Genomic DNA, 14,647 nt, shown 5'->3' with positions numbered 1-14,647 from the left:
AGGGAAACAGCATCCACAGGCAGGAGGCGGTTCTAGCTGCTTTTTATGGTGAAAGTGGTGGCCAGAACATAACAGGATGGCCTCTTTAAAGTGCTGGGGAGGAGACTCCACTCAGAAGTCTGTTTCTAGAAAAAAATCTCTTTCAAAATGGAAGGTGAAATTGAATTTTCAAATTAACAAAAATGGAGAAAATGTGTTCCCAGAGATCTGAAGTGAAGGGCGTCTCCGTGCTGCAGGGAAACTGGAGCAGATGATCTCACTGAGTCGTGAAGAGCCTCAGTGAGCAGCCAAGGCTGGCTGCGGGCCTGCGACCTTCCTGTCTCAGCCTCCCAGGTGCTGAGATTACCAGCCTGGGCCACACTCCTGGCTGCACATGTTTTGATTTACTATTTTACTGCTTCATGTAAGTTGTGAGGATCTTGGAAACGTGTAGTTTCATTTTATATTTTGTACCTACACAGGCTTTAAGCTTCATAGTATACTGCTATAATTATTTTCTCTAAACAATTGTCCTTTTAAGAAGCTAAGAGAAAAGCGAAGATAATTGTCTGTATTCACTGTGATGTTGTTGTCCCATCCGGTGGGGCTGCACTTCATTTGAAAAAATAAAGAATAAAAAATAATAGCTTAAAGGTAGAATGCCCCTGAGTTAAATCCCTGGTGCCATTTAAAAAAAAACAGGTTGTGAAGAGTTCAGGATGCCCATTATAACTCATAAAGCAACCCTTTAAACTTCATACTAAAAGATTTAATAAAAAAGTTGTTAGAGAAATTAGAATGGAATCCTGTTGACAGCCATCCTGGCCGGCACAGCTGAGATGCCCATCTTAGAAATATCAAGATTTCAATCTCAAGTACCTCAGCCGTAGGACAAAGGACCTGGCTGAGTGAAATTTGTCTGCAGACAAACTCCCAAAGGCTGTGGGAATTGATAAGCAGTGCGGACTTTGATGTCTTCTGCATTTCCCAGCCAAGTTTGCCCTTTTCTAAAGCTTAACTCATGACAGTCTTACTGTCTTTTCCTATCTTAACCCGTGATCCCTTTGATGGCTCCTGTATTTAATCATTTTTATGATGCTTTGTTTAAACCATCAACAAAAGAAAAGTGCTGGCTGTAGGAGGACAGGATATGTTGCACTGCCTCTTCCACTGCCGCCCAAATTCTTAAAAATAATAATTGCAGACCCCGAGTTGTTCATGTGAGGGACTTCTAATCAGCAAGCAGCATCCACAGCAACCAGACCATTACAGAATGCTAAGAAGTCGTTTAGGAACCCAAAAGAATGCAGGAACGTAGGGGAGACACAGAAAATGCACCTCAAAGCTGAGGAGGAGGGAGGCCCCCAATGGCCTGCCAGCCCAGGATGGAGGGACAGCACAGGACCTGGCTGCCCTGGGAAAGCAAGCTCTCTGGAGAAGATGAGGGGCTTGTGTTCAAAGCCACAATCAGGACAAGGGTCAACAGTTTCAAGGTGCCAGGGGAGCTCTGGGATGTAGCTTCACCACTGCATGGGGCCTGACAACCTGCATAGGATGGGATATAAAACAGTTTTAGGAACTCATCAACACCTTGCTTAGACATGCCAGCCTATAACACAAGCGACTTCAGAAGCTTACCAGCAACTTGCTTCAACTCGCCAGCATATAGTTTCAGAAACTTGTCTGGACACATCAGCACAGGGCCCAGACCAGCATATCTGTGCTGCAGTTGATGACTGACCCTTGGATCACAGAATGCTTCTCACCTCTGATAGACTTATATCATCAGTACACTTGGACTAGTGACAGGAGTCTGGCAGAATTTGATGAACCTGGATGCGCTCACCAAAGACACTGGAAAACACCCAGAAAGTCCTAGAAAGACGCTGGCCTTCCTACAAGAGCACGCTGAGCTCAGCTTACCCCACAAACCTGCCCCAGTGTGTGACTTTGATACAGCGACTCATTCCCATCCTGCTTTTCTTGCTGACTGAGTATTCTGTCCAGCATCCTTATAGCTGTACTTGAAAAGATTGACCACATAACTTAGAAAAAAAAGATTTATTTTCTTATGGCTTCAGGTTCAGTCCATGTGAAGCCAGGGACCACAGATCTCAGGGCATGGAGGGGGAGGCAGAGACAGACAGAAAGGACCAGGGCTGTGCTTCTCACATCATGGAGGAAGCAAGAGAGGGAAAGCAGGGGAGGAGGAGCCGTATACATAATCTCCAAGGCCACATTGCCAATCCCTACATCCCTCTAGCCCTACAGGCCCTGGCCACCTTTCCCCTCTCCCCTCTCCTGTCTCCTCTCTCCTCTCTTCCTCTCTCCCTGTCTCTCCTCTCTCCTCTCTCCCTCTCTCCTCCTCCCTCTCTCCCCTCCCCTTTCTCCTCTCTCCTCTCTCCCTCTCTTGTCCCTACCTCTCTTTCCTCTCTCCCTTCCTCTCTCCCCTTTCTCCTCTCTCCTCTCTCCTCTCTCCACTCTCCTCTGCCTCTCTCTCTTCTCTCCCTTTCTCTCTCTCCCTCTCTCTCATCCTACCTCTCTTTCCTCTCTCCCTTTCTCTCTCTTCCCCCTTTCTCCTCTCACTCTCTCCTCTCTCCCTCTCTCTTCCCCTCCCCCTTTTCTCTCTCCCCTGTCCTCTTCTCCTCTCTCCTCTCCCTCTCTCTCTCCCTCTCTCTCTCTCACTCCTACCTCTCTTTCCTTTCTCCCTTTCTCTCTCTCCTCCCCCTTTCCTCTCTCCCCTCTCCTCTTCTCCTCTCCCTCTCTCTCCCTCTCTCTCTCTCTCTGGTCCCTACCTCTCTTTCCTCTCTCCCTTTATCTCCCCCCCTTTTCTCTCTCCTCTCTCCTCTCTCCCTCTCTCCTCCTCCCTCTCTCCCCTCCCCCTTTCTCCTCTCTCCTCTCTCCCTCTCTTGTCCCTACCTCTCTTTCCTCTCTCCCTTTCTCTCCCCCCTTCCTCTCTCCTCTCTCCTCTCTCCACTCTCCTCTGCCTCTCTCTCTTCTCTCCCTTTCTCTCTCTCCCTCTCTCTCATCCCTACCTCTCTTTCCTCTCTCCCTTCCCTCTCTCCCCTCTCCCCTCTCCTCTCTCCTTCCCACTGTCCTGCTCCAAGCTTCAGATTCTGGCTTCACATGGACTGAACCTAGAACCCCCACCCCAAATATGAGCCAATAAATCTTCCTTTCTCTAAGTTGTGTGCTCAGCCATTTTGGATTACAGCAATCACTATGTTGACCAGTACATCCTTCCTACTCCTCAGGCAGACTCACATATATACAGCAACACAGATGCACGTAGGCAGGTGTGTGTGGACACATGCCTAGACACAGACCCACATGCACATGGACACAGACACACATGTTGGCACAAGTGCACACACATGCACGTGCACCCAGGCACACACAGGTGTATACAGCTGAGATGTGGCCTGTTCTTTGGGGTACGGGGTCCACACCATGGCCACGGGACAGCCCTGGCTGAAGGGCTGTGGGTAAAGACCAGAGCAGGTCGAGGGGGCTGCAGGAGCTGCACTGCTGGATCTCTGTGGCTACAGGGGCAGGGAGAGAATCCAGTCCTCCTGGACAGAGGTGGAGCAAGGGAAATTCCTGGAGCCCACAGGGTGAGCCCCACCATAGGCAGGTAGCTCACCCTCCTCCTCCAGGACCAAGGACCCTGAGGACAGTGGAGGCAGAGCCAGGGGCCCTGTGGGACCTATGCCCTCCTTTGCAGGGACCACTCACTGCCACCCAGCTCATGGCCCCTGCCCCAGCACCAGAGGCCCAGCACATCCTGGGGCGTTAGGGAAGAACCAAGGGCAGGAGGCTGGACACTAGGACTCCTGCCCCCATGCCCATAGCCCACAGAGAGCTACCTGCCATCCCCAGAGCCCACCATGACCCCAGCACCCCCGACCTGAGCAGGAAGCTCCCCACACAGGCCCCCCAACAAGGACTGCTTCTAAGGAACTTGGGGTGTTCCCCTTAGCCCCCAGTGTTGTCCCTGGGTCTGAGGACAGGGCAGGTGACCTCAGACAGTCTGTCTGAGAGGGACAAGAGCAGACCCACCCCGAGTCCCCAGAACTCACCCCTGGCTCCCCAGGCTCCCATCCACACTACCTGGCCCTGCCACCCAACATCAGGCCTTCTGGGATGTCCCAGATGTGCCTGAAAGCCCCTCTGATGCTGTTAACCCTGGCAGAACCCCCTGCAGAGGGACCACTAGCCCTGGGGATCCTGAATCCAGAGCACAGGGTCCTACGGCCCTTTCCCAAAGACTTGACACACCCCCTGAGCCCCATGCTGATGAACCAGGCCAGCATGGCCCATGGCCTCCCGTATGTGCGTGTCCTTCCAAGAGACCCCTGGAGACACTCAGGTCCTCATAGGTGTCCAAGCATGGAAAGGAGGCCTGTGCCCAGACCCTGCCTCACTCCCAGATCCGCAGAGCACTGGCTATGGCCAGGAAGGATGCTGTTGACACCCCACGGAGGCTGCTGAGCCTGAGCCTGGCCTGGCGTGTGGTGCCCACACCTTGATGGCAGCCTCCACCAGCCCCCAGGGCCCAGAGGCAGCTGGGCCTTGCCAAGCCGCTGGGCAGGTCTTCACAGCTTGAGGGCAGTCCTCACTGGCATGGCAGGTCACATCCCAGATGTGCTCTATGCTTCAGGCCCCTCGGCAGAGCAGCAAGTGACCCGGGCTGAAGGACCGGAGGCTGGGAATCGCAGGGGGAGGCCACCTATCTCTGCAGGTCAGCATAGGCCCAACAACGGAACAAAGCAGCGGCCATCAGAGGTCCCGCGTGCTCTCCACGGCACATGGACAGCACCCAGGGCACTCTGTGCCTCGCTTCTAGTGCATAAAACAGCTCCCACCCTCTCGCCCCAGGCCTGTCAGGGAGCAGAGGCCAATGCCTACTGCCCACTTTCCTTCCAGAGCAGCAGGGTGCCCAGGAGTATGTAGGATGGCCACCAAGCCCCGCACAGCATCAAGGTGAGAGCTGTTCAGAGGAGGCCTGGAACCAATTTGCGGAGAGAAGAGGGCTCATATCCAAACAAGTGTGGCTCTGCAAAGGGACCTCGCCTGAGCCCCTGCCTTTGCTTAGTTGATTTCCCAAGAACAGAGAGAAAAGGGAACTTCCAGGGCTGCTGAGGTCTCGGGGGTTCCCACCCACTTTGAGCTGGGGTCACTGAGGCAGAGCTCCCTCCCCGGCACTATTGTCTGGGCATAAAAATAACAATGATGGCCGGGCGTGGTGGCATATGCTTGTAATCCCAGCGCTTGGGAGGCTGAGACAGGAGGATTGCACAGGTTCGAAGCCAGCCTCAGCTACTTAGTGAGGCTCTCAGCAACGTAGTGAGACCCTGTTTCCAAAATTAAATATAAGATAGGTCTGGGAGTATAGCCCGGAGGTAGAAAGCCTCTGGGTTCCACCTCCAGTACCACCAAAAAATTAAAAATTAAAAAAAAATAACAATGATGGCCAACCATTCACATCATCAGGAAGCCTGTCCAGGGACCAGGCAGATGGCGACAGATGCGAATGAGCCTGCTGGCCACAGGACTTTGCAGAGGACATCAGGTACCCAGAACATAGGAACAGGGGCCGGCCCAAGCAACAGGGAAGGAAAGGCTGCCAGGCCACAGGTGGGGAGGGACACATGGGAAGGCCGCCCTCCCAGCACAGACCCAACGTCTTGATCACTGCATGTTTTCCAGTCTCTGCCCTGCCCTGGGCACAGGGACAGTTAATAGTCTAAAGCTGAACTGCAGAAGACAGGGCAGCAACTCCCAGCCAGACAGGGCCAGGCCACTGGCTAAGAAGTCAGGGGTAGCTCGAAGGCTACTGTGAGCTGGGCATGAATCTACTGCAAACAGCCAAGACAAGAACATCCCAGAGGAAGTGGAAGGCAGCGGGGAGCTGTGCTGGGCTCACTGCACAACTGGCTGGCTGGCGGAAGCCCACATCTGGACTGAGCTGGTCTAGGATGAGCTGGCTAGGAGGGCTGGACTGGGCTGAGCTGGGCTGGACTGGGCTGGGCTGACTGGGCTGGGCTGGGCTAACTGGGTTGAGCTAGGCTGGGCTGGGCTGGGCTGGGCTGATCTGGGCTGAGCTTGGCTGATCTAGGCTGATCTGGGCTGAGCTGGGCTGGGCTGGGCTGGGCTGAACTGGGTTGAGCTGGGCTGATCTGGGCTGGGCTGGGCTGAACTGGGCTGACTGGGCTGGGCTGGGTTGGGCTGGAATGGGCTGACTTGACTGGGCTGGGCTAACTGGGTTGAGCTTGGCTGGGCTGAGCTGGGCTGGGCTGGGCTGGGCTGGGCTGAACTGGGTTGAGCTGGGCTGATCTGGGCTGGGCTGGGCTGAACTGGGCTGACTGGGCTGGGCTGGGTTGGGCTGGAATGGGCTGACTGGACTGGGCTGGGCTAACTGGGTTGAGCCTGGCTGGGCTGAGCTGGGCTGAGCTGGGCTGGGCTGGGCTGGGCTGAATTGGATTGAGCTGGGCTGATCTGGGCTGGGCTGGGCTGGGCTGAACTGGGCTGACTGGGCTGGGCTGGGCTGGAATGGGATGAGCAGGGATGAGCTGAGCTGGGTTGTGCTGCGCTGGGATGAGCTCTGATGGCCTGCTGGGTGCAGCTGGGCCTGGGTGCACTGGGCTGAGCTAAGCTGAGCTGGGCTGGGCTGTGCTGAGCAGGGTGAGCAGGACTGAGCTGGGTTGGACTGAGCTCGGATGGAATGGGCCAGGATAGCCTTGGCTGGACTGAGCTGGGCTAAGTAAGCAGGCCTGTGCTGAACTGGCCTGACCTAGGGTCGACAGAACTGAGCTGGGCTGAGCTGGGCTAGGCTGGCCTTACTAGGCTGAGCTAGGTTAAGTTGACTTAGGTGAACAGAGCAGGGATACGTGAAATAAGTTGGGCTGGGCTGGGCTGGGCTAAGCTAGGGAAGACTGAATGGGGCTGACCCTAGCTGAGCTGGCTAGGCTGGCCTGGACAGAGCTGAGCTGAACTGGGCTGGGCTGGGCTGGGCTGGGCTGATCTTGGCTCTTTCGGGCTGGCTACACTGGATGTGGGAAGGTATACTCCTCCAGGTTGTCTGGTGTGGGATGACTGACTTCCTGGCTCACAGTGGCGCCTGGAGGTTGGGATGGGGTCTGAGTCGCCAGGCCCCGTGGGGTCTACGGATGGGACCCAATCAACCCACAGCCCCTGGGTCCCTGGGATCGCAGGCCCCGTGGGGTCTCCAGGCCTGGGATCCAGATGGGGAAAGGCCTGGGGCTTCTGCCTCTCCACAGCTCGCATTGCAACTCAGGACTGAGTCTGGGGTATGTCCTGAGAGCCCCTCGGTGGGAGTGCAGGGGCTGTCCAATGGCACCCTGGACCTAGGACTTGGGGAAAAAGAGGAAGACTCCATAGGAGCCTAGCCACCTGGCCTCAGGCTGAAGCGGGATCTCTAGCACCCCTCTTCTGTCACAGACTCTCCTTCAGACCCCAATTTGAGGCCAGCCTGACTCAGCCCTGTTGTACAGCCTCTACCCAGGCCCCTCTGTCCTCCCCTTGCACCCCTGCTGCAAAAGACCTGTGTCTGTGACACTGGGCTGCCTGGTCGTGGACTCCTTCCCGGCACCAGTGACCGTGACCTTAGACACAGGCCTCCCGAATGTGACCATCCTGACCTTCGGCCTCGACCCCCTCAGCCCTGGCCACCTGACCACCACTAGTGACAGTCCCTTCTCACAAGCTAGCCAAGAGCTTCACCCGCAACGTGGTGCACACTCCGTCTAAGACCGATGTCCACAAGACCTTCAAAGGTGAGCAGGGCCAGCTTGCAATCACAGCAAGAGAGACCATGGTCAGAACCAGAGGGACCGGGCAGGCTGGCAATGGCCAAGTGTGCTTGGGGCCCAAGGCCAGGGCCTAGGGAGCCTGGAGGAGGGGACATGCAGCTCAGGAGGTGTTCACATCTTTCCACGTCTGCCCTAGCCTGCCCTGACTCCAACTTCACCGACCCCAATGTGAGGCTCTTCCACTCCTCTTGTGATCCCATGAATTCACAATCCGACATCCAGCTCTACTGCTTCATTTCTGGCTACACCCCAGGTGACTTGGAAGTCACCTGGTTGAAGAACAGGCAAGAGGTCACCAACTGGGACCCGTATACTGCCCCAGCCAAGCAGGAAGGCAAGCTGGCTTCCACCCACAGCGAACTCAGCACCACACAGGAAGACTGGCTGTCTGAGAGCACCTTCACCTACCAGGTCACCTCTCAAGGCCAGATCTACCAGGCCCACGCCCCCAAGTGTGCAGGTGCAGACCCCGCTCCGCCACACCCCACCCGCCACTCAGGTCCAGAGACGGGGATCTCACACATCCCTCCCCGTGCCACAGATCAGGAACCTCGAGGCACAAGTGTCTATCTGATCCCGCCCAGCCCCCTCGACCTGTATGTCAACGCGGCGCCCAAGCTCACCTGTCTGGTGGTGGACCTGGAGAGCAAGAAGAGGGTGGAGGTGGTCTGGTCCCGGGAGAGCAGGAAGCCAGTGAGCCCAGACCTCTGGAAGTCCAGCAAGCACTTCAACGCCACGGTCAGCATCACCTCCACCCTGCCAGTGGATGCTAAGGACTGGACTGATGGCGAGACCTACCGGTGCCAGGTGTCCCACTCTGACCTGCCCAAAGACATCGTGCTGTCCATCACCAAGTCCCCGGGTGAGATGCAGGCTGAAGCAAGCAGGTGGCCCTCCCTGTGGTCGGAGGCGGGGGCTGGGCTGACCGGCACCTGTTCACAGGTGAACGCAACGTTCCCGAGGTCTACGTGCTCTGGCCACCCAGGGAACAGGAGAGCCAGGAACAGCTTACCCTCACCTGCCTGGCCCAGAACTTCTTCCCCGTGGACATCTTGGTGCAGTGGCTCCACAACGGGCAGCTCCATGGTGGCCAGCACAGCACAACAGCACCCCTCAAGGCCAAGGCCTCCAGCCCCGCCTTCTTCCTCTTCAACCGCCTGGAGATCACCGGGCAGAATGGGTGCAGAATAACCAATTCACCTTCCGCGTGGTCCACGAGGCACTGCTCAACAGCAGTACCCTCAAGAAAATGGTGTCCAACACCCCTGGTAAATGATGCCTTCCTCAGGCCCCCTCTCAGGGCTCCATCCAGCTGCGGTGGGGAAGGACGGCTGGCCAGACCTCTGCCCGCTGTTATAACACCAGGAAGCCATCCCAGTAAACACTCCATTGCCTGCTCGGTGTCCTGGGTGCCTGTTCTTGGGGAGGGCAGGGCTGTGGGGCAGAGGTATCCTGGCACAGAAGGGCTGGGAGGATGAGGGCAGGGGCTGGGCTGGTCCATCTTCCTGTGTGTCTGAGGTATTTGTCAAATAGCACAACCACAGCAGGCTCTCCCTGCCCCTCAGAGGCACCCCAGGGCCAGAGGAGTGGCTCAGGGGATGGGCTGGGTGAGCAGCCCCCACCCTCTGGACAGGCGAGCCCTGTGGTGGACAAGCTGACTGAGTCAGACCCAGGGAGCCCCCTGCCTTCCCCTCTGCACCTTGGGCCGGCAGGGCTATGCCTACTCGTCCCACACACGACGGTGCCTGCCCACCACATGGACCACCAGGCCTTGATCAGCACCCAGCTTCACCCCGAAGGTGCACCGGCCTCACACACACTGGCTCCTGGCACACAGTAGCGCTCACACATGCCACAGAGCCACACATGCCTCGGGCGCTGTCCCACACATGCTCACATGCAGGTAGGCCTCCCATGCCTGCCCGCAGGCCAAGGTTGCCCTAGGCCCTCCTTCAACACACCTGGGCCACTGGGTCCAGACAGCAACAAAGACCTTGCACCCAGCTGGGAGCCAGCATCTCCCACGTGGCCTCCCATGGCCCCAGCCTCCCAAGCCAGCCCTCCCGTCAGCCACCCCCCATAGACAGACAGCTCAAACACCCGCAGCCCCAGGCTATGGCTCCATCCTGCTGTCCTGCTTGACCCAGAGCCAGCTCACCTCCATCTCGGAGTCTGAAGTGTGAGAGGGTTGGAGTCAGGTCACACACCCCAGGCCTGAGGCCCCGTCATCCATACACAGCCACACACATGGTGGATGTGACATGTCCATGCAAAAATAGGCATCCTGTGCCCAGGAGTCCTGAGCCTCTGTGTCTGGAGGCCTCGGGGGCCCGAGCACATCCCCAGAGCAGTAGCACGCCGTGAGACAGACCGACAAGAGAAGAGGCCAGCCAGCTACAGGGATCAGAGACAGGCAAGGCAGGGCAGGGCCAGGAGTTGTTCTGGACTCCCACAGGCTGGGCTCAGAGTCCACACATGGCAGGGCCGGCCCTTGGAGACCCATCGCCAAGAGTCCTGGGCCAGAGCCTGAGCAGAGGTCCTGGACATGGGGCTGGGGGCTGGGTGCCCTCCCTGTGGGCCAGCATTCTCTGAGGAGGGCCTGGGCAAGCAGAGGTGTCTCTGTGCCCTGGGCAGTAAAGGCATCCTCTGCCAGGTCACCTGGGGCGTCGGCTGGAGGCCGAGGACACGTGTCCAGGGCCAGAAGCAGTGGACTGGCCCCACAGGTGCCAACTGACCAGGGGACTTTGAGCCTCCAGCGCTCCAAGGCTGGCCGGGCCTTCTGGGCAGCCCGAAGAGGCCAGGCACAGAGTTCTGCCACCTGGTGCCTCAGGGAGGCTGCCTGAGGCAGGGGCTCCACCCCACTATCACCCCAGAGACTGGGAGGGCTGACTAGCCGGTCTCCCCAGAACTACAGCTGCAGGATTTGTGCACAGAGGAGGCTGAGAGGGAGGAACTGGACAGGCTGTGGACCAGCACCTACATTTCCATCTCCCTGTTCCTGCTCAGCGTGCGTTATGGGGCCACCGGCATCCTCTGCAAGGTGGGGCCCTGTGCCTCAGTGGGTGGGCCCAGGAAGGCAAGGCTGAGCTGCAGGGCTGGGCTCACACACACCCTCTCCCCAGGTGAAGTGGGTTATGTCAGCCATGCTGCGGGGCATGCCCCAGGCCCTCCATGACTACGCCAACATCCAGGCCTGGGCTCCAGTGCCCCATGCGGGCCTGGCCCTCTGGCTCTGAACCTCTGGAGGCCGCTGCTCTACCAGCAGACAAACCACCCAAAGGGGCTGGAGTTGGCGGCCCAACGACCAGCACAACAGAGTACAGAGGCTCCAACTCAGCTCCCAGGTTCCAGGCACCATCAGCCACAGGCCCTACTCCGCTGAGACAGGCCTCAGAACATCATCTGTGCCTTCGGCACAGCATCTGGGCTTCAACCAAGCCTGACCACCCAGGCTCACCCAGCCCCAGGGCATCAGGTTCACCCGGTTTTGATTAAAGAAGGAGGAGAACACAATGAAGGCCCAGCACCTCTGGCCTGCCACCCACCAGAGTCCCAGCCAGTCCCACATGAGCCGGGGCCTCACTCCGCTCCAACCCTGCAGCCTAAGGAGGCACACAGCCCTTCAGGAGTGAGCCACAGGGCGCTCTAGACCTCTGGGCTGGCTGGGGAGTCCCACCACCTCCCGGCTCCTGTCCTGCAGCCTGGTTGACCTCCAGGCTGGCCGGTGGTCTCCACCTCTGGGTTTCTTAGTAAAGTTCCTTTCCACAGCCTGTGTCTCCTGAGCCTGCTATCAAGAGGTGTGGGGGGGGGGGGGCAGGCCCCTGAGGACGTGACAGGGCCAAGGGAGGGGAGAGAAGACCCCAGCAGCCACCTCTACAAGAGGCCACCCCTGCAAGAGCCCCTTCAACACCAAGTCTCCTGGCTGGTCCAGCCCCTTCTCCCGCTAAGGGAGAAGGAGCAAGCCACCTAGGGCCAAACCAGGTGCCAACACTGTGGTCGCCTGCAGTTAAGGAGAAGGCTGCCATGAGGCCTCCCAGGGCCACAGCCCGTCCACACACTGGACTGCACAGATAGGCCAACCCAGGCCAACACCCAACCAGCCTGCTGTCAGCGCCGGCTGAGGGTGATACACAGTGAGCAGGAGCTGTCTGGGGCTGGCCAGGTGCGGGACATAGCCAGCCAGTGAGGACAGAAGTGGCCTGGGGCCACACACACTTGCACTGGGAGGTGACTTCCAGAGACCAATGAAACCGAGAGAATCAAGCTGGGCAGGGCACATGCCTGCAGTCCCAGCGATTCAGGTGGCTGGAACAGAAGATCACAAACTGGAGGCCAGCCCAGGCAACTCAGCAAGCACTCATCTCAAAATAAAAACCAAAAACCAGGCCTAGTGGCACACTTCTATAATTCCAGTACTAGAGAGGCTGAGACAGGAAGATCACAGGTTGGCAGCCAGCCCCAGCAATTCAGCAAGACCTTCAGCAACTTAGTGAGACCCTGTCTCAAAATAAAATAAAATAAAATAAGGCTGAGGGTGTAGTTCAGAGGTAGAAGGCCCCTAGGTTATATCCCCAGTACCAAGAAGGAAAGAGGAAGGAAGGAGGAAGGAAGGAAGGAAGAAAGGAAGGGAGGGAGGGAGGGAAGGGAGAAAGGAGATAAATGGGTACTTCGTGGGAAGGGAAAGCTCAGCATCCAATAATACAAGGAAAATGTCCCGCTGGTTAGAATGTCCACAGGAGAACACAGGTGGGGTGGCCATCCACGGCCCTGGCTGAAGGCATATGAATTGTCAGGACCAATCTGAGGGCCAAGTGGCCTTCTGTCCTGTGGCCACGCACAGCAATGGCCCTACTGGGGGCCTGCGTTGGGACAATAGATTCAGCATGGCAGACACTGACGTGGAGCTAGGAGGGAAACGTGTGCGGGTGTGGGGGCCAGGCCTTGGGCCCCAACACCCAGGCGCTGCCCCCCCACTGCAGAGCTGAGCCCAGGGCAAGAAGCAGTACTGCCCCCTGAGGGTGCCCAACTCCCCTCCCACCAGACACACACCTTCACTCACCCTCGGAGATGCACAGTCACACACACTAGCCATGCACATTCATGCTGGTACACACATAGTCTCTGGAAGGCAGGCCCCAAACCCACCCCACCGCCTGCAGGCCCCTAAGCCCCATCTCCTACAGGCAAGGCCAAGAGACCCCTCCCCTCCCTGGATTAGCAGCCCCCAAGGACAGAGCCCAGTGTCTTCATTCCCTAACGGCACCTTGGACTGTGAGACCCCACAAGCCCCAGAGCACAGACAAGTGCTGGGCTTGCGGGGCCCATGTGCTGGGCACCATCAGAGGCGTGGGAATTCCGGCTCCCACAGGCCCGGGAGCAAGGTGAGTGGCCGCCTCGTGCCGGGGTACAAGGAGAACTGGCTCAAGCCTGCGCTCAGAACCCCAGAGGCCCTGCTTCCACATGCCACGGCCTCCAAGGCCAAGAGGGCACCTTGCCAGGCCCTCTCTGCCCCTGCTTCTCTCTACTTGCTCATGAGCCCAACATGGTGGGCTGGACAGCTCCCAAGAGATATCTCTGCATCCTGGAACCCTTGCCTGTGGCTTTACTGGGGAAAGGGGTCTCTGCAGATGTGATCCAGTGGGCAGACTCAAGATGAGGCCACTGGGCCCTGAGCCAGAAGCACATAGCCTTCACTGTTACTTGGAACGACACAGCCTCAGTTCAAAGGGGTGGAACTGGAAGGGGCTTGGGGAGCTGAGTGAGTCATGAGGGTGCAGGAAAGGGACCCAGAGAGCTCCCGCCCACCAGGTAGCCACCTATGAAGCAAGAAGGCAACCCTCACCAGCATTGACCATGCCGGCACCCTGACCTGGGACTTCCAGCCCAGAATCGTGAGAAGTAGCCTGCTGATTGAGCCACTTGCCTGCGGGGGCTTTGTACAGCAGCCAAAAATGACTAAGTCATGCCACCACAACATCCCCCACTGTTGACAAGTCTGAGGCCCAGCCCGATCAGCTGGACCTCTCCACTGCACCCTCTGGCAGCCGACTCTCCCACCCTCCTCGTGGCACCCTTCCCAGGGCAAGGACCGCCAGCTCTCAGCCGTGGCCCTGGGTCCCTGACATCAACCAGGCCCAGCCATCCCTTGGCCCCCTAACAGGACAGCCTCCCAGGGGAACATCAGGGGAAGGACAAGCAGGAGGGCCCCAGTGGGACTTGCCCAAACGGCCCCTCGGGTCAAAGAATGGCCTCTGAGGGGCTGTGGGAATGGACCCCCAGTGAGCAAGCCTGGCCAGGAGCAGGCCAGGGAGCAGTGACCGTGGCTGAGGCAGCATCTGGGCTGCCAGGCCTGCCGGGCCTTGCCCAGAGAAGGTACAAGCCCTGCCCTGGGCAGTTTCTCATGGCCGGCCACTTCACCTGGCCGTGAAAGTGCTCTCACCAACCCCAGTGCCCACCTATGACGTCAAGGTTTCCCACAGAGGCCTCCCAGGCTGGGCCGGCCTACCCTCACCCTGTCCTGTGAGCTCTGACCCCCTCGCCCCCCACACCCCTGTCTAGGCGTCTAGGGGCCTCTGTGTCTCCTTTAGTCTAACCTTTCCTGCGCCGTGGCCCCCAGCCCAGCCATGTGACCAGCCATGTGCAGCCCAGAGCTCGCCATGTCCTGTGGAGTCACACAGCCCACACCACACACACCTGTCCCCACCACAGCCAGACCACAGGCCAGACATGACGTGGAGGCCGCGGGGGCGACCTGGAGGTGGGGCAGGAAGTGGGCGAGTGACCCCCGTCCCCAGGCGAGCAGCCGGGAGCAAGGTAGGGAGCTGCTGAGGACACAC

The sequence above is a fragment of the Muscardinus avellanarius genome, assembly GCF_963383645.1.
Source record: "Muscardinus avellanarius genome assembly, chromosome: 12".
Lineage (NCBI taxonomy): Eukaryota > Metazoa > Chordata > Mammalia > Rodentia > Gliridae > Muscardinus > Muscardinus avellanarius.
This window is presented reverse-complemented; position numbering follows the sequence as displayed.